Here is a 22,457-nt window from a genome sequence, read left to right as displayed (position 1 = left end):
GGTACTAGCAAGTTTAGTAAATAATATCTTGGGTTAAAGCTAAAGAGACCACATGAACAATGGTTGGTATTTATGGGGGGAGGGGAAGAATCTGGAGCAGATCAGTGGTATGACAGTATGAATGTGTAAGACACTCTCATCTTCTACAAATGAAATTAGTAGATGTGGGAAGATTACTGCATTAATTGTCCACTTGACCATAATGGAAAGTTAGCTATCCAACCTCCTTGTTTGGTAGTGTCTGAGGTTGAAGATCTCAATACCAATCTCAGGTCAACTCAGAGCTGTTCATACTGAAATCTACCAGAGTAAATTGCTGAGTGCCACAGAATAAGAAAGAAAAAGTTCATATTTTAATATTATCTCATCTACTTTACATTTCCCAAACCACCGTATAGATCAAATTCCAGTTATTGCGTGGTATTTGAAATTCTCTCTGAATGCTGGAATTTAATTCTCCACCAAAGAAATTTCTGAAGAAACATACAAATGAGGTAAGAGACAAGTACAATTTCTTTGATAGGTTAGGAAAGGGAGCTGAAAATAGCAGTGAAACCCAATAAAGACAGTGTTTCGTTCTTCATATAGAAAATAAAAGAAATGCATAGATATAGTGATCTGTAGATATGTGACCTGCAAATAGTACTTGTGTCAAAGAGCTTTAGAATAGTAGTTGATTACCAATTAAATACAAATCAACAATGTGAATTGCCCACAAAAGGCTTTATTGGCTAAAGTATAATTTCCAACTTAAGGCTTTTCTTTTCATCCAGCTAACTGAATCAAGAAGATGCCTCATTGTTTTTCTGTATCAAGTCCCCATGATGCTGCTGTTATTTCATCTCCAGCTCATTACAAGGACACTAGATTCAAATTTAGCTGTTCTAGTTTAGAACTGAAGTTTGTCCTCTTCTCAGACAACACGTTTTGCTGTATAAATGATATAAAATGCATCCAGAATTATACAAGTGATGTTGTGGTCAGAAGCTGGGCTCTGCCCTGCTCCTATTGGCTATCTGAGGCTGCTGCTGGCATCAGTCGGATTGGTGTCAGCTCTCCTAAAGTTGCTTTTTTTCAAGAGGCAACTGGAGTTCCTCGTTCATTTCTCATCCAAGAAACTTATTCAGCTCTGACTGGATGGTGGGGAATAGAAGGATTTATATTCCTTGCAGACAGCTGGTCATTTGCATTCTTTTAGAGAGTTGTTGAGGCTACTTGGAGGTTTGTCTGTGTCCTCAAAGTCAACTGAGTAGTGCAAATGGGTGTGGGGCCTTTTTGGAATTGCTGAAAGGGTTCCTCTAGTCTGCAATTTTTCTGGAAATCCGTTCATATTCCTGCACCATTTGAGGGTGTTCATCCCAAAGTGCATAGCTAAATGTCTCTGGAGATTCTCAGTCATCCAGGCCATGGTTGTCCCAAAGATGCTTGTACAAGAGGCAACTGAATGTTTTGCTTCTCCTCCAAGAATGTTCTTCAACTCTGAAGACAGTGAGCTCTCCTATGTAAACCAGATAGGAAACATGGCCAGATAAGCTAATTCTACTTCATTGTAAGGCTACATTAATAGAATCTTGCAAGTCTGAAGGTATCCATGTTCCGTAGACATTTCTAACCATCTGATAAATTAGGACGGGTCCTTCCTAAGTTTCTTCCTCTGGTTATTAAATCCCTGGGAGCTTCCCCCTTTCTTGTCTGATTGTTTCCTAGGCAGCATTTCTTCTACTTGTCCCTCAAGGTCATTCTCACATACCATTACACTATTCAGGAGATGGGGGGATGCACAACACTGTACAGCTAACATGCAAACACAAGATTCAAAAATTCATGGCATGGGATCAGGTTATTTGAAGGACCACTTTTCTCTGATTGTATCTGCCCACCCCATCAAATTTAGCAAAAGAGGTGTGCTATGGGTGTGCTATCAGCCAGGGCACTACACTTGGCAGGTCCCAAGATGCATGTCAAACAAGTTCTGTTTCTAGCCTGATGCCTTACAAACTGACTCTGTCCAGCATTATTTAATTACAGCTGACCTTAATATATCCCAGAAACTTCTTATTTGCTACAAAATGTTGCAATGGAAGTCCTACCTGGGATTTGCTACAGTGGGGCAAAAAAGTATTTAGTCAACCACCAATTGTGCAAGTTCTCCCACTTAAAAAGATGAGAGAGGCCTGTAATTGGCATCATAGGTAGACCTCAACTGTGAGAGACAAAATGTAAAAAAAAAGACCAAACAATCACATTGGCTGATTTGGAAATAATTTATTTGCAAATTATGCTGGAAAATAAGTATTTGGTCAGTATCAAAAGTTCATCTCAATATTTCGTTATATATCCTTTGTTGGCAATGACAGAGGTCAAACGTTTTCTGTAAGTCTTCACAAGGTTGGCACACACTGTTGCTGGTATGTTGGCCCATTCCTCCATGCAGATTTCCTCTAAAGCAGTGATGTTTTGGGGCTGTCGCTGGGCAACACGGACTTTCAACTCCCTCCAAAGGTTTTCTATGGGGTTGAGATCTGGAGACTGGCTAGGCCACTCCAGGACCTTCTTACGAAGCCACTCCTTCATTGCCCGGGCAGTATGTTTGGAATCATTGTCATGTTAAAAGACCCAGCCACGTTTCATCTTCAATGCCCTTGCTGATGGAAGGAGGTTTGCACTCAAAATCTCACAATACATGGCCCCATTCATTCTGTCCTGTACACGGATCAGTCGTCCTAGTCCCTTTGCAGAAAAACAGCCCCAAAGCATGATGTTGTCACCCCCGTGCTTCACAGTAGGTATGGTGTTCTTTGGATGCAACTCAGCATTCTCTCTCCTCCAAACACGACGAGTTGTGTTTCTACCAAACAGTTCTATTTTGGTTTCATCTGACCATATGACATTCTCCCAATCCTCTTCTGGATCATTCAAATGCTCTCTAGCAAACTTCAGATGGGCCCGGACATGGACTGACTTAAGCAGGGGGACACATCTGGCACTGCAGGATCTGAGTCCCTGGCGGCGTAGTGTGTTACTAATGGTAGCCTTTGTTACGTTGGTCCCAGCTCTCTGCAGGTCATTCACTAGGTCCCCCCGTGTGATCCTGGGATTTTTGCTCACCGTTCTTGGGATCATTTTGAGCCCACGGGGTGAGATCTTGCATGGAGCCCCAGATCGAGGGAGATTATCAGTGGTCTTGTATGTCTTCCATTTTCTAATTATTGCTCCCACAATTGATTTGTTCACACCAAGCTGCTTGCCTATTGCAGGTTCAGTCTTCCCAGCCTGGTGCAGGTCTACAATTTTGTTTCTGGTGTTCTTTGACAGCTCTTTGGTCTTCACCATAGTGGAGTTTGGAGTGTGACTGTTTGAGGTTGTGGACAGGTGTCTTTTATACTGATAACAAGTTTGAACGGGTGCCATTGATACAGGTAATGAGTGCAGGACAGAGGAGCCTCCTAAAGAAGAAGGTACAGGTCTGTGAGAGCCAGAAATCTTGCTTGTTTGTAGGTGACCAAATACTTATTTTCCACCATAATTTGCAAATAAATTATTTCCAAATCAGCCAATATGATTGTTTGGTCTTTTTTTTTTACATTTTGTCTCTCACAGTTGAGGTCTACCTATGATGCCAATTACAGGCCTCTCTCATCTTTTTAAGTGGGAGAACTTGCACAATTGGTGGTTGACTAAATACTTTTTTGCCCCACTGTATATGGAGGACACAATGCAAGTGTTATTTAAACCAACGTAATTTCAGTAGTGTCTCGGTTGTTTCCTCCATATGCTGAACTCCAGGTGGGATATCCATTTCAATATTTTTCAACAATGGAAGTTTCTGAGGTATATTAAAGTCAGCTGTGCCAATAGTTATCAGACCATGTATAAAATTCACCTTATCAAAAAAGCACAGTTGCATTAATGTTTTATTTGAGAACTTCTAGAATAATTTCACTGGCCACTATTTAGTGGACTTAGTGGACATTTTTTTTCTGATTGAGCAGGGTTTCTTTTACATTTTACAAATCAGCCTGCTCTTGCATTTTGGTTTCAGCTACGAGCACCCATATGATTCCAGGAAGTTTACAAAGAAGACATATACTAGGGCAGGGGTCAGGAAACTGCGGCTCTGGAGCCGCATGCGTTTCTTTCCTCCCTCTGCTGCGGCTCCGTCACCCACCAGTGCCACAGTTTTGAGAGGAGCTTCCGGTGGTGCGGTGGGAGAGAAGCACAGTGTGCCAGGAGAAGACTCTATGGCAAGGGGAGGGTTTTCCAGTTATCTCCACAATTGATAGGGCTTTCGGTTATGATAGGTAGAGGGAAAAGTATGCCGCGCTAGGAGGAGACTCTATGGTGGGGGAATTAAACTTCTGGTTACTCCAGAATTGAACAGGGGGCTTCCGGTTAGGACCTTTGTGGCTTCTGGTGTTTTCTTTTCTGTGGGAAACGGGTCCAAATGGCTCTTTGAGTGTTTAAGTTTGCTGACCCCTGTACTAGGGCAACCCTCTAGTAGTTGGCATTTAGGGATATACCGCTTCTGAACCTGAAGGTTTCCGGTTAGTTGTCATTATTAAATTATCATATCAGGTTAGTTACTATTATTAAGATTTAGAACTGAACCTTGTAGGAAGAAATTGTAATCCATGATGGTGGGGGCGGGGGAATCAGGAATACGGTAGCACTTTTTCTAATTAACAATTTTTATTTAAAGAAAATAAGCTTTCATGCGCTGCTGCTCACCTTATCAGATGCATAGAGTAGCTAGACTGATGTAGGGTTAAAATTGGGGTGAGGTGGAGAGGAAAAAGTTAGTTATGCCAACCCAGAGTGCACGTGAGACAGATAAGTACCTTATCAATTAACAATTATAATGTGTTAAAAATCCATTGTCGGTATTTATGAGTTTTTCCTACTGCTCTGCTCCAGTTAGGCTAATAATTATCACCTCATTTAAGACCCTAAGTAAATTACACTTTATGTAAAATGCTATGTTTGTAGAATTTATATTGACCTATATTGTAAAGTTATTTGGATGCTAAAAATAGAGTGGAGACGCTGTATTGATATGGAATCTGAGTGACCAGCAGTGTCCTTTGCCTCTATCAGTGTTTCTCAATTTTAAGATGTGGCTTTCAACTCCCAGTAATTCCCTAGCTAGAGTTAATGATAGAATTCTGGCTAGAGAATTCTCAGAGTTGAAGCCCACACATCTTAAAGCCTAACTCCGAAAAACACTGGCCTTTATGAACTCTATTACTAGTCCAATTCCAAGAATCCTTTACAGCTGGGGTGTCAAATTCAAGGCCCAGGGGCTGGATCTGGCCCACAGGGTGCTTAGACCCTGGAAACAGCCAAAGACTGGTCTACGGTACCTCTACAAATGAAAACAGAGCTTGGGAAGCTGCAACGGCCTCCTGAAACCTTCTGCCAGTGAAAATGGAGCTCGAGAGAGCTGTGTGCGGCCCTCCTGAGCTTCGTTTTTACTGGCAGAGGGTTGCAGGAGGCTGTCGCAGCCTCTCAAGCTCCGTTTTCACTGGGAGAACGCTTGGGCTACCACAGGCGCCGCTGACATGACTGACGTCAAGCTGGCCACGCCCACTTTGGCCTCCAAGGTCAAACCAACACTGATGCGGCCCTCAATGAAATTGAGTTTCACACTCCTGCTTCACAATGATATTTATGATTCTATTTACACTTCTTATTTCTGCCCTGCTCAAACAAATTTCTTAGAAACGATTTGCAACACGTAAAAAACACAATAAAACGGTGAGATTTAAAGTAAAGCAGCAAGTCAAGCAACTGGGTGGCAGCCTTTGATGCTGATTCTCAGTAATTTGCATAAGCCATGCATAGGTGCCATGGTTTTGTTTTGTTTGTTTGTTTGTAACCCACCTTTATTATTTTTTACAAATATCCCCATTCAAGGTGGAGGGTATATCCAACATACCCCCTCCTCCTATTTCCTCACAACAACAACAACAACAACAACAACCCTCTGTGTGCTGAATTGGGCTGAGAGAGTCGTCCAGCTGACTTTCATGGCTAAGGTGTGACTTGAACTCATGGTCTCCTCTTTCTAGCCTGGTGCTTTAACCACTAGAACAGACTAGCTCCCTCTGTTACTTGTCAATGTGCCATGCAGTGTGGAAACTGCTAAGTGATTGTGTTATGAACTCGTACAAAAATGGGGGTGGCTTTCGTAAGTAACTCTTGATCCATCTTTCATCCAAGTATTTTGGATTTTCTTTTGGGTGCTCGGAAACACCGTGTAAGCATTAAATGGATTTGCTTTGCTCATCTCTCTAGTTCTCCTGTGTTTATACATCTACTTTCAGGCACGGAGGAAGTGCATTTGCTATCTGCTTACTGCTAGTGCTTGGCTTCTGAGTATTGTTTTCCAGGAGGTGTATCTGCTGCGTTCCCTTGTGCTTGGCTAGAGTCTGCCAGGTGGCACCAGGGATCCCAAGAGCGCCGCTGAATTTGAGTGGCTCTGGCGGGCGTGTGTTTAGTTTAATTACCCAGTCAGCTGGTGTGGGAATCGAAAAGCAGCTCAGCTCTGGTGCCGAAGCTTTTGCCTGTCGCAACAGCGTGCAGCACAGAGTACACACACCCCAATGTATTCCAAACAGCCCAGAGCACATGAAGCTGGGGGTGGGGGAGAGAGGCTTGCAAAGGAAGCATGTTAGTCATCAGGTTGTTGCTGCATAATTCAGGAACACGTTTGCCTTGAACTGGAGATTAGCCAGGTAAGGCTGTTTTTTGCACACAGAGAGTACTCTTTTTAGGCGTCGAAGCTGTATAGTATGTTGTTGCTTATGCTTTCTCCTGCGTATTGCAGCTCTGAGTGTTGGTCTTTCGGCAGCAGGGCATGTCCTATTTCTAGACGCCTTTCATTTAACTGGAAAAGAAAGAGAGGCTCCTCCGCTGCCCGTTATCTCTGCTGATGCGATTGTGTAAATCAAAGCTAATGTTTTGTTTGACTTTTACATAGATTAAATTTATCCAGTGTAGGAGGCTCGGCTACCTTCAGCACTTGAACTTAAATTCAGTACAGCTTGAACTTTGCTAACTACTTGTTCCTTCAGTGTTTTGCCATGCCTGTCCCCTTCTCACCTACCCTTCCTCTTGCAGATACGGGGATATTTTGTATACAGTAATGCTGGGTAGGATTTGGATAATGTTGTTAAGTAAGAACGTGTGTATTCCAACAGTGACCTTGAAAACGTGTGTGTGTGTGCGTGTGTGTGTAGGCTTAAATTGTTCATATTTGGCAGTGGTCATCTCAGTGGGTAGCAGAATAGGTATACTTTTTTGATGAAAGGCAGGGAATGTCTCTGAAGGAAAAGGGGAAGAGCAGAGCTGTTGCAGGAAAATATGCTCATTGCTTAATAGTCACTAATCATTGACAAGCAGTAAAAGCAGCAAAGGCAACAACGACCGAAAGTTTAATTATTTCAGCTTTCCTTCTACCAAAGCAATCATATATACAAAAGAAAAGGGGAAATCTTTCCTCTGGGGGGAAATTGATTCGCTGCTGATTTATCATCAAGATTGCAATGTTGCTTGTGTAAAAACCGGGAGACTTCCTGATCTGATTTAACTCTTCTGAAATTCTACGGGCAAATTTTGAAAGCACAGGGGGGGGGGGGGGAGGACAAGGAAAGAGGAGAAAGAGAAGACAACAGGAATGAAAATAATTATTTCAGTGGATTTCAATAGTACCCAGAATATGTTATCAATAATGTTATATCTGGATCAAGATGGCATCGTATGGCTTACAAACATTGTGAACAAGTCTGTTACAGCTGATGTTACACTATTTGCATTATGCTACTCTGACAAGAGGGCCACTTATCGGAAAAACAGAATAATCGCAAGTATCTGTAGATAAGTTGTTATGCAGCATGCAAAGAGAGTGGATTCTTGGATATAGCTGCATTATCACGATTTTTTCAAATGTTGAACCTTGAGTACCTGCAGTCTGATATCATGCATTAATACGGGTGTTAAATGTAGCATTTAGCTTGGGTGGAAAGGGATTTTCCACCTTTTGGGGAAAAAAAATGTATTATGATGTAGAATATAGTTCTTGATGGATATGTCCAATTGAATAGATACTATAAGATTTGTTAATTGTGAAATGTGTAGTAGGATAATGTAATCTATGTAATGTAAAATTGCTATGTTTGATGATCTTAACATTTATATCATATTTAGTCTTCTGCTTTTTTTGTATCACCTTGTTGCTGATCCCACTTAAGTGATGGAATTGGGGGTGGGAGACATAGTTTCTTTTTGAAGAAGTTACATCTTTGTGCATATTCCAGAATGAGCAATGTCTTGCTCATCTGAGCACATGTTTTGGGGGTATATGGAGTACACCCTTCGCAGCTTTTGCACATAGCATCAACTTTTAAGTTGTGTATGGGTTGTTGAATAGAATTGAATATATCCACTCTTGGTATAAGAAAAAAAATAAAACAAAGGCACACAACCATTCTGGGTAGAAGAACAAATGTGTGTTTAAGTGGAAAGCACAGATGTTAGCACTAAGATTTGCTGGGGAAGGAGATATAATTTAATGACTGTTAAATGTACTGAATTTCCTGGTATGTCTCTTTCTAACCCAGAACAGTCTATTCTTAACATCATCTCTCCCAAGAGGAATTATTTTTAACTAAAGAAATCAGATTAAAGAAGGTTCTTCTCCCCCCCCCACCCCAATCTATTCAAATTGTCACCCTATTAAATTGCTATGTTCGAAGATAAATGGAAAGTGGACATGAAGTATAAAAAGGAAGAGGGAATGAATCTATGCCTGCAATCTCTCAGGTTCTGAAACAAAAGTTCTGCTCCATTTCCCCCCTTACCTTCAGAGATTGAAACTCTCAGAGCTGCAAAATAGGGTTTTTTAGCTCTGGCTCTTGTTAACGTTATAAAGACATTTTGTTCAATTATTTCATTTTCCTCTTTTATGGAACTGCTTTCTGCACAAAAAGCATTTGACTTAGTCACTTAATTTCCATGGCCATCTGAGACTTTTTTTTTTGCTTTTTTTTTTTTAAGCCTTTCAAAATAATAAGTTTGGTTGTTTCGAGAAAGATGGGGTTGATTAGAGTTAGGCGGCTCTTTTTTTATTGCTCTGATTTGAATCCCTCATATTTTGTAAATAAATGAAAAATAACCTAAAATAAAACTTGCAAAGAAAATAGAGAACTTTTTGATAAAATAGAGGTATACCCAGACATGCCCCGGTCTCTTCTAAATCAGGTCTATATTTCAAGTGGAATCAATTGGATGTCTAATTATCCCAGGGAATTGGTTTGGTTAAAGTACAGTAAGAGGAATTTCCAGGTTTCCATAAGTCCGCCTGGGTCTTTCATGAAGAATGATGTCAGTAAATTTTCTCTACAATCCCATGTAGTATGCTTATTTCTGTGACCAGCATCCAGTTACTGAAGTAGGCGCAATAGTATTGGAGTTATGACAAAGAGAAAAACGGATAAATATGTTTTATCTGTCTATAACTGAATAAAATATATGCAGTGCAGTTTCCTTTTAAAACAACATGTTTTCTATACATTGCATATTTGACTGATAGATTTTTTTTCTCATGATGCTAGCCTGAATGTGTTGCTAAACAAGGCCATATCTTTTAGGTTTGTGATTTGCTGAAGCAGATGCTTTCTGATGAGGTTGTTCAATTAGTTTTTTAATGTTGTCAAAGAGATCCTAAATTTCATCCCTTGGAAATCTCTTAACATTGAGGCATTCTGATAGCAAACGGAAACTTACGTGAATATACTACTTGCGTGATTTTGAGTGCATTTGTAAGTGGGGTTTTTGTTATTAACCTTCCAGGTGTATTTGAACTACACGCTAAGATTGATTATTTTCATTTTGTTGTGGCATGGTTTAGGTGGTTACATTTGTTTATGATTTAGCATGAAAACTCTGGAGACACAATACCAAAGTTAAATGTTTTGCGTGAACCTGTTCTGGTGTCTTGGGATTCAAGAGGGGTCTGTTTGAAACAAGTCTGAATTTCATAACAGCAGACTGTTAACATATGGAAGATTAGGAGTGTGCTTGCCTGTAATAATCAGCCATTATATCCATTTGTTCTCCCTAAGTGCTTCAGAACTGTCAGCATCACTTGTTTCTTCTAGAGGTTTTCTCTTCCTGGAATGTGCAAAATATATCCCTTTATTTCAGTAGGCTTTCTGCTTTGCTTTCATCCCCTTCGTCTCAGATATCTGTGGCTAGTCAGCATATTGTCCCATATATCCTCTTTTCTGTATAGCTTTTCAGTTTGTAGGCGCCTCTTCTCATCTCACCTCCTGTCCACCTATCCCAACAAAACCATTCTTCAGCTGATCTACTTTATAGCCGCAAACCAGTTTGGTATTTGTGTTGGAGCATATAGCCAATGCCTGTGCAATTTTGCACCTTTTGTTGCCTTGCTTTTGATACATAAACCCAAAGGGTGCTTGCGAAAGAAAGATGAACAAATTTACATTAGCAAGAATATGTCTATACATCATTTTGGAAAGCATCAAACAAAACGGATTCTTTTGTTTCTTGTCTTAGCGTTGCATTCCTGTGTGGAGTTTTGGTTATCTTTTGGAGTCGCACATAACTAACTGGGGAATAAAAATGCATATTTAATTGGATATTAGCATTCAAACACCTTTGAGGGTCATGTAATTCTAAGACAACTGTACTCAAATATCCATTTGAGAATTCAGTCTCCACATTCCCGTATACAGCAACTTGAGTATTCAGCTAACGATTAATTCTTCCTCCCTGATGGAAATTAAAATAGAATCAAATATAAGGAAGGGTTCCAATAATTACCTTTACCTGCTCAATTTGCAAATCCACACTGGAGACTGTAGAATTGCTATAAAATTATACATCTGCACAACTATCCCCTACTTCTGGATAGCAAGAAAGTGGTTAATCTTTTCCTTTCTATATAATGTTGGAAAAATGAAAAAGTACTTAGCTATCAAACATATCAACTGAGATTCTGATTGGAAAATCTTACCAATCTAGAATTTGCTTTCCCACCCCATAAAACTAGAATTAGTTAATATCCCTCATCCATTATTAATAGATGTTTTATTAAATATATTAAAATAAATAATTTAAGATTATGGAATTAATATAATAACATTATGAGAAAGCTGCAAATCATGAAATCTTTTGATTGCAATCTTGTCTTTGGTTTGAATTGCTCTGCTTCCTTCAACAAATTGCTGTTGTCTCAAATTCACATCCAACCAGGAATAATTATACTAGCCTGATTGGTCTTTGTATGGATTATTGGGTATATGGGAAATGAACATTTTAAAGTGCTCCTGTAAATGTAGATATTACTATTTAATTTACTGAAGCCCATTTTTATATGTGCTGCTGCTGTAATGTATACAGAATGTATTATGATTGCTTTTGTAGAATCTAGAAATGGTAGCAAATGTCACCTTGAAACATGAGTCCATATTTTGGAAACTGAACATAATGCTCTGTAGGCTAACATGTAGCATTTGGGGGGGAAACACTTGGTAATATATAGTGCTTTTTGAGACTTTCGCTTTCAGTCAAACAGGAAAGCAATATTATTTAACAGAAAGGAGTAAAAAACTTGAATTTGTAATTTCAGTGTAAGCACCAAAATACAAACTCAGCCTGTCATTAATAGACATGTCCAATAGTTTTTTTAAAGATCTTTAGAATTAATATTAGTAATATCACCACTTTTCTTATATAAGATAAAAGAATAAGTGTGGTTACATCCTGTTTAATTTACATTGAACAGATATCATGGTTCAGTCAAGAGATACATGGTTTTATTGGATAGTTGTATATAATTCAGAGTCACTTTCTTTTAGATGGATGGCCATATAAAGCTGGTAGAGATAGATAAGTAGGTAGGTAGATAATAGACAGACAGACGTGTTTTCCTGATATATATTTTTGCCACCACAAAAGGCACCAGGTCTTATTTTCAGGGGGGGAGGATGTCATCCGCTGACTCACCTCACTTGCATGCGTTGCCCCCAGCCTCTTTTTCACTATCAGAGGCCTTCAGGAACTTCTTCATCTGGCAAGGCCAGCAAGGCTCTCCTGAGGGCCTCTGCTATAACAGAGCTTTAGGAAAGCCCTTCCAGCAGAAGAAATGGGTCGAGGTATGCGAGGCCTGGGTGCAACTGTCCGAAGGTAAGTAATAGGACAGCTCCACCATCACCCCATCCCCACCCTAACTTAATTTTTACCTGTGCACCCTGGAGTGGGTGTGGTCTTAATTACAGCTTATTTGGGGGGGTAGGGCTTATATTTGGCGCACATCAGTGATGGGATTCAAAACATTTTATTACCGGTTCTGTGGGCATGGTTTGGTGGGCATGGCATGGCTTGATGGGTGTGGCTTGTTGGCCATGACAGGGGAAGGATACTGTAAAATCCCCATTCTCATCCCACTCCAGGGGAAGATTACTGCAAAATCCCCATTTCCTCCTGATCAGCTGGGACTCGGGAGGCAGAGAGTAGATGTGGGCGGGGCCAGTCAGAGGTGGTATTTACTGCTTCTTTCAACTACTCAAAATTTCTGCTACCGGTTCTCCAGAAGTGGTTAGAACCTGCTGAAAATTAAGCTAGGACTTACTTTCTGAGTAGGTTGTATTTTAAGGGGAATGTGATAGATGATAGACAGACAGACAGACAGATGATAGCTAGCTAGCTAGCTAGCTAGCTAGCTAGCTAGCTAGCTAGATAGATAGATAGATAGATAGATAGATGATGATAGATAGATAGATAGATAGATAGATAGATAGATAGATAGATAGATAGATAGATAGATAGATAGATAGATAGATAGATAGATAGATAGATAGATAGATAGATAGATAGATAGATAGATAGATAGATAGATGATAGATAGATAGATGATAGATAGGAAGGAAGGAAGACAGGAAGGAAGGAAGGAAGGAAGGAAGGAAGGAAGGAAGGAAGGAAGGAAGGAAGGAAGGAAGGAAGGAAGGAAGGAAGGAAGGAGATAATTGTGATTAATTATCATCGTAATTATTCAGTTAGAAACGAAAACCGCATTTTTAAAAAAAAATCAAAGTGTTCTACCATAAAAATAATGAGCAGAACTAGAAAAATCCCTTGTTGCCTAGAAACATTCTAAAGTCTCCAATATCTTCTCCAGTCCTGCTGCTGAGGTCTTTCTGATTAGAGATTTAACCTGGGATGATCTTCATGCAAAGCAGCGCCTCAGCTTAGAACTCGGGTTCAACAGTATGCTATAGATATGTAATATAAATGATCTCCTGTTGTTGAAGAAAGTGCTACCTGGTGTTAATGGCTATAGGCCTTTGGAATTTAATACAACATTTAATACAAAAAAAAAAGAAGAACAGTAAGGAAGACTTATGGCATGTGTTTTTATGCAGCCTACCAGCTCCAGAAGAAACACATTAGCAGATTTACATGCAGAATGAGCTTCTAACATTGAATGGATGCATTCAGCTCCTCTTTCTCTTTTTTTCTATTAGTTTCAATGAACCACTTCACTTATGGATAATGTCTGTTAATTTAGTACTATCTTGCATATATATGTGTGTGTTGACTGAATATACCAGTATGAAAAGTTTATGTTCTTGACAGAGGTAGCATTCAGCAGGTTCTAACCAATTCTAGAGAACTAGTAGCGGAAATTTTGAGTAGTTCAAAGAACTGGTAAATACCACCTCTGACTGGCCCCGCCCCCATCTATTCTCTGCCTCCCAGCTGATGGGGAGGAAATGGGGATTTTGTAGTATCCTTCCCCTGGAGTGAGGTGCGAATGGAGATTTTACAGTATCATTCCCCTGCCACTCCCACCATGCCACGCCACACTTACCATGCCATGCCCACAGAACCAGTAGTAAAAAAAAAAATTGAATCCCACCACTGGTTCTTGATCTGTAATATATAGATCATGGAGCATTCCTGAGTAGCATCTTTTGATTGTTGGGAAGAAATTGAGAGCCAGTTTGGTGTGGAGGTTTAGATGCTGATGTGGAAACTGGGAATACTGGGAATTCTAGTCCTGCCCTAGGCATGAATGCTGGCTGGGTGACTTTGGCCAGTCACCGTCTCTTTGCCCAACCTATCTCACAGTCCAACATATTTTCACCAGTTGTAATGAAAATGGGAGGAGGGAGGAGTCTTACCTGAGCTGCTTTTAGTTGCTGGAAGGCACACCTGAAAATTCTCAAATTTGAATAACAACCAAATGATCCATCCTTTAATCCAGTCTTCCAGATTTGCTGAGTTGCAATCCCACAGTCAGCATAGATAGTGATGAAATATGTAATCTAATACATGTGTAGGAGCCCAAGTTGAGAAACAATGCTTTAGAATATTGTAGTTTTCAGAAATACGTATGCACATAGATAATTACATAGTAATCATTCGTTTTATTTTCAAAATAACCAGGATCATATTGTTGGAAGTTATCACCGAGCCCTCTCCCAGAAAAATGAAATATCCTAGGAATATTGAAAAGGCAGAATATTATATTTCCTGGATGTGAAAAAGAGAGAAACACATTTTAAACACAAAGTAAATTCCTGCAGCTTCCCCACTTTGTCAATGGGCCATTAAGAAGGCCAAGGTAGTCCACTTTACATAATAAAGAGTTCTCCCCTTCAGCTCCAGGGGGATGGGTGTAGAGTTCTGGCAGTGACAATGAAGGCATGATAATATAAGCCTTTACTCAACTGACCACATGGCAGCTGAACTCAATCAAACCTGAATTCAAAACTCCGCCTAGAGGGTTGCCCTTGCACGGGCCCATGGGAGTCTGGCAACCAATCAGAATACATTTCTTACACAGGAACAGGAAACAGATAGGTGGGGCAGAACATATTATAAAAAGCCCTGCAAGCCTCTTCTCTCTCTGTTCTTCTCTTCCCTTCTCTTCTTCTCCACCAACATTGAAGCATGTGATCACCTTTTCTGTTCAGGACTCAGGCCATGTGGTCCTGTCCACCATTAAAACCATCTTTCCAAGCAGCCTCCATGTCTCCAGTGTCTTTTTCCCCACTTGGAGCCGAACCCAGAAGGACATTTCTTCCAACAATATAAAGCAATGAAAAGAATAAGGCAATGGAATTTAAAACATGAGAGAGAAAAAGAAGGAAGGAAGGAAGGAGGAAATACTCGAACATATTTTTCAAAATCTCTGTCATCAGAAGAGAAAGGTTTAATACCACATTTATTTTACAGAGAAAAAGTGTCTGTTTTAAAGAAAGAAAAATTTATGAATGTATATTGTTTAGTCATCCTCCCACTAACATTGAAACTCTGGTTTCCTACTGATCTGTAAATGAATAATGGGAATGTTCCTTTCTTGAGATTTTTGGGACTATCTCTTGGCCATCCCCAGATTCAATTCAAATTTTAAAAAGCAATATAAGCAAGCTAAGAGATGTTTCCTTCATATTCCTCCCTAATGCATTTACCATGGATGCCCTAAAGGCCCTCTAGACTGCTGGGTACACAATGTGGGATGCACTTGTCTGTTTACTTACTTTTTAGTTATTTTTTATATTTTCTATCTTTTTCTATCTATCTTGGATTTATGTTAATCTGATTACTTGATGTTTTTTTTTTAAAAAAAAAACCAATACCAATATAAGTATTTTATTATATATAAATCCTGGAAATCTGTTTAGGCAAATGTTTTGGCTTGCAAGAATCTGCCTGGTTGCAAGTTTGTTCCAAGTTCAAGTTTGGTTGAGCATTTCTTCTTCCCAGGTGCCCTGTGGTGAGATGGGTAAAAACCTAATACTCTCATGCCTTAATCCAGGGGTGTCCAAACTTGGGAACTTTAAGACTTGTGGACTTCAACTCCCAGAATTCCCCAGCCAGCCATGCTGGCTGGGGAATTCTGGGACTTGAAGTCCACAAGTCTTAAAGTTCCCAAGTTTGGACACGCCTGCCTTAATCCCATCACCCTGGAGCTGAAGGGGAGAAACTCTTGTTGTGTTGAATAGACTGGCTTGGGCATTTTAATGGCCCCTTAAGGAAAGTGGGGGCTATTAAGAGTGAGTCTGTTTCCTGCCTAAAAACATGTTTCTCCATTTCTGATCCAGGGAAATATAATATTCTGCCTTTTCAATATTTCCCAGGATGTTTCAGTTTTCTAGCAGAGGGGTGGGTTTTAACTTCCTACACAGGTCAGGAATGATCGTCAGAGCAAACTCTCTATTTAGAAATTGGTCTTTCCAAAAACTGTTTTTCCACCCTCACCCCATAGATAGGGATGCATGAGGTGATATCAGTAAGTAAGAACCCTGAACAAATGGCACATGACACTTAGCTTAATTTATATTCCACTCACCCAAGTTCTTAGCTTCCAAAGTATCTCCATTTGCCACTAATCTGTGGGTTTCACAGCGACTATTTGCACTTTACCAATTTCTTTTAAAGCTAGGTACATATGAAATTGGGATAATTGCAGCAAGTTAAGAACAATCAATTCCACTTCTGAGCTTTCTTGGATTCTGTAACTACAGGAGCTCAAGCAGGCTCTCATTCAATTCAGCTAAGTACAGATAATTCTCTTTCCCCCACCCATCCAAGCTGCCACAGTGCGTGAATGATGGTCTATCACAACATTGCTTAGGCTTGAAATAATACATCTCAAGTTCTTTAAAAGGGCTTTCAGCAGTCTCTCCTAGGCAGTGCTTGAAATCATGAAAACTACACATACTCTAAGGAATTGCTAAATGGTGACAACCAAAGAAATGGATTTTTCTGCTCCTTACAGGACTGATACATGCAGAAAGTTTTGAAGCAGCAAGCAACTCTTGCCCGTTTTCTCCCACAAGAGGAAACGCCATGAGTGACATGGAAGTGAAATGACAGCTGCCTCTCATGAACTTGCACTTTGATACTCTTATTTGCTTCAAGTCTTATCCTAAAGCAGATGTATAATTTATTTACAGTTCTGGATTAGCAAACAGCCACGAAAGTGTGAGTGGAAATCGTAGTGGAACTGACTTCCTGAGCATGTTACCTGTTTCATTTTCAGATTCTTTTTGTAGTCCTTCAGTTCCCATCTGCCATGTCCTAAGAAGCTAACAAAAAAAAAAAAAACATCTGAAGCTTGATGATTATTCAATCTATTTATACCTCCTGGTAAATAGCAACCTTCCCCATCTCATTTCTTAACCTCAAAACAATACAGAGTGAAGGAGAGGCAACTGCTAGGCGCTCTCTGGATTGTGTGCCGCTAATTGCTATTAGCTGCATATGATTTTTGTACCTTCATACTGTGAGTCACTCATAGCTTTGTGTTCACCGTACTCCATACACCTGCCTCTTTCCTTCTGAGAGCTAACATCTAACTTTTGATGCATTGATATATCCTATTAATGCAGTGGACATCATGGGTTTATTTTTTCTAGATATTTCATTTAGATGATTAAGAAAAAGACAAGAGAGAGAACAGCACTAGTTAGCCCTAATTTCTTATCAAAATTTAATAACTGCTCTGATGATGCAATGTAATAGCCAAAAAGTAATCCGAGGGGAAATGGCAGTGCTTGCCAGTAGTTGCCATGGTTACATTCAGTTCTTACCAGAAGAGGAACAAGTGCGAATTCTTCTTTCAGATAGTGTGCTGCATTACTTATCCAAATAACTTGGAGCACATTAAAAACATATTTGGATAATCAAAAGTTGATATCATTAAGGGCTTGGGTCAATTTACATTGGAATGAAAATGTCATGATGTTAATAGTAATAATGTAATGACCTGGCATAGAGTTTAGAATTTCAAATAGTCAGAGGGTTGTAGCAAAGAAAGGCATATTGCATGGGGCTGACACATGATAAAACATGTGATGACATCACATGTGGCACAAATACCAAGACGCTTGCATCACATGTTGGTGTTCAAATAGGTCATGGAATTTATGCGGTGCTGTTAACCAAGGTTTGCTATTGACACCAGTGTAACCAAAACGTAGTTAGATAATTTCCTTTATCTTGAGAATATTTGGAAATCAGAGTCGGTGGAATGCAACTGTTTCCTTTCCCAAGCAACTGCTATGAAGTAGGCGATAGATACCGAGACGTCTGTCTCACATGCTGGATTGTTTATGGTTGTATCTATTGGGCCCATCTTTCTGTTCTAACTAGCCACTGGAATACATAGCAGGTATAATCAGACCTTCCATGGCAGATTCTAGATTTAAAACAACAACAACAAAGTGTTGGATTAGACAGGCTGTTATTAGCAATTGAATTCCATCATCTTTGCCTTTGATTTCCAAGCTTAAAATTGAGAATTGATAAATTTGAGAGAGAGAAAAACCCTTGAAATATCTCTCAAAAACCAGACAGACTGAAATAAGTTGCTATTTCTATAGTGCCGGTAGTAGTTGCACTTTGGCCTCTTATGGCACAGCATGTAATCGTAAAATACCCGCCTGGCAGAGAATTTAAAAGAAGCAGCAACAAGTTATTTTGAAGATTGTCAGAATATATGTTCTCATTGCATGCTTTGAAATAGAATAATGTTCTCCCTGCTTGACTATCATCCAATAAGCCAAACACAGAGAGCTATGGAAAAGAAGCAGAAATCAGTGAAATTGTGCACGTGTGTTTTATAATGCATTTAGAATGGAGAAAAAGCAGAGAAATAGGAGGAAAACATGGGATAATCTATTAAAGACAAGAGGAGAAACCAAAAGTATTACCAGATTAGTATGGGAAAACTATTTTAAATACAGGGTAAAGTTGGCTTGAAACAAGAATACCTTATGCAAGCCATCAGCAGCTGGGGTTACCCACTGTGGACATGTAGCAACCGACATGCTCTCCTAATGCCACACAAGCTGCTCATTCATTAAGGTGCTCTCTCTTTCACACAGATAAATATACACTTCCTTGCTGAAAATGTCTCCAGAGCTATATAATGCCTCTTTTTATGGCTATTTTTTAAAAGACATTTTTAAAAGCGTAATCTGCTAATAGTGATCATATTTGCATCTGATTTTTCAAGGATTCAACATAATTCAGTAAACAAGAGATTAACCTTTCCCAGTGCTGGGATTCAAATAATTCAACAACCGGTTCTTTGCTCTAATGATCAGCTGGGTAGGTGTGGCTCAGTAGTCATGTGACTGGGTGGGCGTGGCCAACTCAACATCACTCATGTTGATGGGCGCTTTGCCTTAGCTGTTACAATGTAATAAGGATTAACCAGAGAGGCAGTTTCTGTAATCAGGGCAATAAAGATTAGGCTAGAAGCAACGCCAGAATGTTTCCTTCCTGCCTTCCTTACAGAATTAGCCCTTTAAAGTGGAAAAAACAAAATGAGATTTCTTCCAACAACTGGTTCTCCGAACTGCTTAGAAAGTTAACAAGTGGTTCTCCCGAATAGGTGCGATCTGGCTAAATCCCACCACTGACCTTTCCCCTCCTGTACAACTATGCATCTGGAAGTAAATGTCCCCTGTGCTGCGACTACAATCTAAAATAGAAGTATTCCTGATAATAGAGACAACTTTGGATCTGTATCTGTCTTGTGGAACAGAGGTTTCCTCCAACATAAATGGAGTATGATGAGGCCTTCTGCAAATCTTATCAACTTGAGTTTACTTGGGGATTGACAGTAGCAAAATCAGCCTCCATTAGAAGAGATTGCTTCTGGTGCGTGCAATATAGTATTGTCGTCCTTAGAGTTATGTTCCTCTGGGACAACAAATCCAAGGGTCTTTAGCTGAAAGTGGATTAGGCCCAGGTTTTTGCTGTTGAGGATCCAACTATTTCTTCCATAGGTTCATCTCTGCATAGCTGACCATTGTATCTAATTTGTATGTTGGCCTTTGAAAAGGAGTTTATTTGGGATTGCTAATTGTTTTAATGTTGATTCCTGATACCGTTCCCCCCCCAAAAAAATAAGATAGGGTCTTATTTTCTTTTGACCCCTGAAATAAGCACTTGGCCTTATTTTCAGGGAGGTCTTATTATTTTTGAGGTGCAGGAGATGGCAAGCATGGTCACCTCATGGCTGGTGCTGTGTTGCAATATTTTCAGGGAGGGCTTATTTTAGCGCATGCGCTCAAAAGCCCGATTCTGCTTATTATCCGGGGTGGTCTTATTTTTGGAGAAACAGGGTAAAAAGATAAAAAATCAGTGAAGTGATATACTATTTAAATACTACAAACTTAACCTTGACTTGGCTCTTTGAAAAAGACTCTTCTTACCAATCCATTCTCCAACAGTGTTCTTGTATGTTTTCACCTTGTTGTTAGATTATCATTTTCCCAGCATTTTTTTACAGGCATGTGATCAAAGGAACATAAGGGTAAAGTTGCTCTGACTGCTTGTGTAAAACAGTAAGTGGAACAATTCAAGGAGAGCAGCAGAGGCTTACAACTGAATACACAAATGAGAATTGAGTATACCATGGGGCCTAATTCACTTGGAGAAAGACACTTTGATATGATCTGAAATTACACCTGGAAAACATAAACAGCAGTGTTAAAGAAACATCTGCAAAGCATTGTCAAAGCAGCTTTTCATGGGTTTCTACACTGGTCAAGCCCCAGGAGTGTGTAATGTTTAAAATGCCATTGTGTTTTCGTAATTCTAACATGAGACACATAGCCACCAGGCCCCTGGCTCTCTCAAAACTGAGTTTGCAATATAATTTGCCTTATTGCTTTGATGATACTGAGCTGAAGTGAAGAATGGAATTAACCAGTAAATTTGGGGCTCCAAAGAACCATTCATCAGAGGCAATTTTGCAATATATCTATAAATCTGGTGTTCTGTTTTGAGAGTTAGATTATGACATGTGTATTAAATTCCATTTTATCTCTCTCTGGCAAAAGCTTCCTAGTCTACTTTGGTCATATCGTTTAAAATGCTATTTATTTAATTTGAGAAAATCCAATTAGCTTCATCAGATATAAGCATCTTTTCCCAAGAGTGTAGAAATGACATGCAAGGCTAAGTTACCTTGGAAGCAATTATATAGCTGTACAGGCATTTCCAGAAGGGGGAGTTTCATCATTGCTGTTCTGCTGGCCTTTTTGAGGTTGGAATAGACTGTTAAACCATTGGCCCTCTCTTGTCTTCTCTAACTTCTGGCTGTTGAGTTCATATTTATTATTAAAACTTAAGGGTTCGAAAGTTTGCATAGAATTTGAGGGGGGAAAGGGGGATTGAAGCTAAGGTGACCCGATTCCTCAGATAAAGTATTGAAAAAAATCTTCATCAGTTTATAAAAATTTACAGCCATTAAAAAACTATCCTTAAATAACTTAGGGTCACCTATTTTTATGAAGGGTTTCATATAGATTTAATTATATTAAGTAGCCAGGATTTGTAAAATGTTATATGTAATGTTAATTCTCTGGCGCCGAGAGAATTCACTGTGTCGCAGATATCCGGGTGTGAGTCTCTGGGCGTGAGATGGGGCCCAGGGAGACAGTTGGGCCTGTTGATAGTATACTTGGCTCCTCACTATACATCAACGGCCCTGCCCGGACTCCTCGAGCGGATCGCTGAGATGGCGGTTGAGACCCCCACGCAATTAGTGATGGGGGACTTCAACCTGCCGTCGATGGGAGAAGCATTAGAGGTAGCTCGGGAATTCATGGCTTCCATGACAGCCATTGATCTGACTCAAGTAATTCAGGGCCCCACACACGAAGGAGGCCACACACTAGACCTTGTGTTTGTCTCCGACCAGTGGACGAGTGATCTGGGAATAGGGGATTTAGCCATCACGCCCGTCATGGTCAGATCACTCACTTCTCCAGCTGGACTTCCCTGGCGCTACCTCCCGCTACGGGGAGGCGGAACCAGATTGTCCTAGATGGTTCCGCCCCAGGCGTCTGATGGAACCAGACAGGTTCCAGGCGGAGCTTGGGCCACCTCCTGCTGACCTGTCCCACTCCCGGGCAGAGGACCTGGTAGCTGCATGGAATAATGCGGCTGCCGGAGCCTTAGACCGGGTTGCGCCTTTGCGGCCTCTCCGGCGGCAACGATCGACCCAGGCTCCCTAGTTTAACGGGGAGCTAAGGGCGATGAAACGCCACAGGAGATGCCTAGAGAGCAAGTGGAGATCCTCCCGCTCCGAATCTGACCGAACACAGGTAAGAGCCTACTTAAGGACCTATCTTGTGGCAATAAAAGTGGCCAAACGTCGATATTGTGCCACCCTTATTGCGTCCGCAGAGAACCGCCCTGCCGCCCTGTTTCGGGTGACCCGCTCCCTTCTGTCACAAGGGCAGCGGGATCCCCCTTTGCAGGGCAGGACAGAGGAATTCGGGGAATACCTGCAGGATAAAATTGCTCAGATCCGGAGGGAATGGACCCCCTTCAGTGCTCCAGGGGGGGCGTCCGAGGCGAGTCTTGAGAGACCACGCTGGGAGGAGTTTGACCCTGTTGCCACC

General features: G+C 40.4%; 1 protein-coding gene across 6 annotated transcripts in view; it reads left to right on the top strand.

Annotated features, from left to right (window-relative positions):
• The window catches only part of NCOA1 (nuclear receptor coactivator 1), a 327,889-nt gene that overhangs the window by 170,621 nt on the left and 134,811 nt on the right, over window positions 1-22,457 (top strand). The window contains exon 1 of one of the 6 annotated variants that reach the window (XM_081943113.1): window positions 6,620-6,734. The exons of the other annotated variants lie outside the window; for them this stretch is intronic. The gene's annotated coding sequence lies outside the window, so the exon portion shown is untranslated. Of the gene's footprint in view, window positions 1-6,619; window positions 6,735-22,457 lie in introns of those variants that run through there. 6 annotated transcript variants of the gene reach the window in all.

The sequence above is a fragment of the Natrix helvetica genome (assembly GCF_964273705.1).
Source record: "Natrix helvetica genome assembly, chromosome: 2".
NCBI classification, from domain to species: Eukaryota; Metazoa; Chordata; class Lepidosauria; order Squamata; family Natricidae; genus Natrix; species Natrix helvetica.
The sequence above is the reverse complement of the archived record's forward strand: the minus strand, read 5'-3'. Positions and strand labels throughout refer to the sequence as shown.